This window comes from Penaeus chinensis, chromosome 5, assembly GCF_019202785.1.
Source record: "Penaeus chinensis breed Huanghai No. 1 chromosome 5, ASM1920278v2, whole genome shotgun sequence".
Lineage (NCBI taxonomy): Eukaryota > Metazoa > Arthropoda > Malacostraca > Decapoda > Penaeidae > Penaeus > Penaeus chinensis.
Genome location: NC_061823.1, coordinates 34,208,310 through 34,210,809, shown reverse-complemented (window position 1 = coordinate 34,210,809; position 2,500 = coordinate 34,208,310).

Genomic DNA, 2,500 nt, shown 5'->3' with positions numbered 1-2,500 from the left:
GATGGTAATGATAATGATAATAATGATGGTAATGATAATGATAATAATGATGATAATGATAATGATAATAATGATAATGATAATAATGATGGTAATGATAATGATAATAATGATGATAATGATAATGATAATAATGATGGTAATGATAATGATAATAATGATGATAATGATAATGATAATTATGATGATAATGATAATGATAATTATGATGATAATGATAATGATAATAATGATGGTAATGATAATGATAATAATGATGGTAATGATAATGATAATAATGATGATAATGATAATGATAATTATGATGATAATGATAATGATAATAATGATGGTAATGATAATGATAATAATGATGGTAATGATAATGATAATAATGATGGTAATGATAATGATAATAATGATGATAATGATAGTAATGATGATAATGATAATGATGGTAATGATAATGATAATAATGATGTAAATCCAATTTGCTCTGTTCATAACATTCCTTATTTAAAGATGTCTTTATCAAGAAACCTTGCATGATTATTTTCCAGACTGATTCTAAGAAATATTGGCTAAGCTGAAAAATTATTCCTTTATGTCTGAGATAAAAAGAATACCAGAAATAAATTTTACTTTATTATCAATACATTTTTTTTTATACCAAGATTCTAAGAAATTTGGCTAAATCAAAATGACTCCTTAATACACGAGACAAGAATCAATAAAAATAAAGTAAAAAATACAGCATCATTTTTATTTTATCACAAGGATGTAAGATTCGGTGACCTCCAAATTGTTAGCTAAGGATGCACGTGGAGGTCATTTTGTAGTGGACCGCCTGTATGCGTCCCCTACAATCCTCTGCATATGCCTTCCGTTTCCCTCCTTACGAGATGAAGGGCAGCGTCCACTCTCGCTCCACGGAGCCTCTTAAGCCTCCGAGTTTGCCAAATATCCCTGTTTTTTATCTTCCAGGGATATGAGGAGTGTTGTCGCGGTGGGGAAACGGCGACAACAGAAAACGGGAAGCGCATCTTGGGGGGGGGGGGGGGGGGGAAACTCACCTGCTCGGCTTCATTATCTTTTTTTTTCTTTTTTTTTTTCTTTTTGTACCTTTGTTTTAGTGTGTTTTAGTAAACATTTTTTGCATCATGTTTTAGACGAACATTTGCCGGATCGGAAATAGACCACCAAAAAGAAAATTAATTTGAAAAGAAACTTTTGATCTTATTTATTATCATTTTATTATAATTTTGTTATTAATATTTTCCATTCTCCATTTTAACAGTTTAACACTGAAATTTTTATGAACTTATTTTAATATTAAATGCACTTGTGTGGTTCTTTTTTATTCTTACTATTTTATTCCACAGAATTTTTATTTATTTTATGAGGAAACTTTAGAAATATTTTAATTATTACAATAAGAATATTGCAATGACTATAGGAAGTTTTTAGTTGCAAATCTTGTGAGAACCAAAACTGAGTTTCGCGGACCGACGTGACAATGAAAAGTCCCCGGCCCTTCATGCATGCGGTTCGAGCTCGGTTCCAGTGGAAAAGGGGGCTGTGATGGGCAGGATAAGGTGGTCTCGGCGATAGAGATTTGTGATGAGATCCATTTCGGTTTATTCGTCTGAAGAGGAACTCGCTCGAAAACGTTACGATTTATATTAATTTCTTACTGTGGATATTTTCCTTTTCATATGTGATTGAATTGAATTTTACGTGAGAGAAGGTGGTTCTTATTTTAATGTTTGTGCTTCGTGTTTTTACTGTTTCATGTCTGTTTTGTCTTTGTCTGATTTTATAATACTCTTTTCATAAATCCCCGACTGTATGTAAAAAGGAAGGCTGAATAAGACCTAAACTTATTTTATTTCTAAAGTTGAAAAGGCCAGCAATCAAAAACCCTAAAGTATACATGATTCATCTGTACACGCCTCTCTTTGGGATTCTAACCACGCCTACCTACACTTCACACACACACACACACTCACACACACACATTCACACACACACACACACACACACACACACACACACATACACGCACACACACACACACACACACACACACACACACACATACACGCACACACACACACACACACACACACACACACACACACACACACACACACACACACACACACACACACACACACACACACACACACTCACACACACACACACTTGCAATGTAATTAAGTCGCTCCTATCCACAATTCTTCTGACCTTGCATCCTCTTTTACACCATACACTCTCGTTCCCTAACGTGCCCATCGGGAGCTGGCAGTGACCTCTTTACAGCCTTGTAATGAGCCTGGGGACGTTGCAAGTAATAAGCACAACAGCTTAACGGTGAATAATGGTACAGTGTCAGATTATCTCTGTTGGTGATGGTGGTGGTGATGATGGTGGTGATGATGGTGATGATGATTAGGATGGTGATGAAGGTGATGATGATGGTGATATTGATGATTGTGATGATGATTATGATGATGATTAT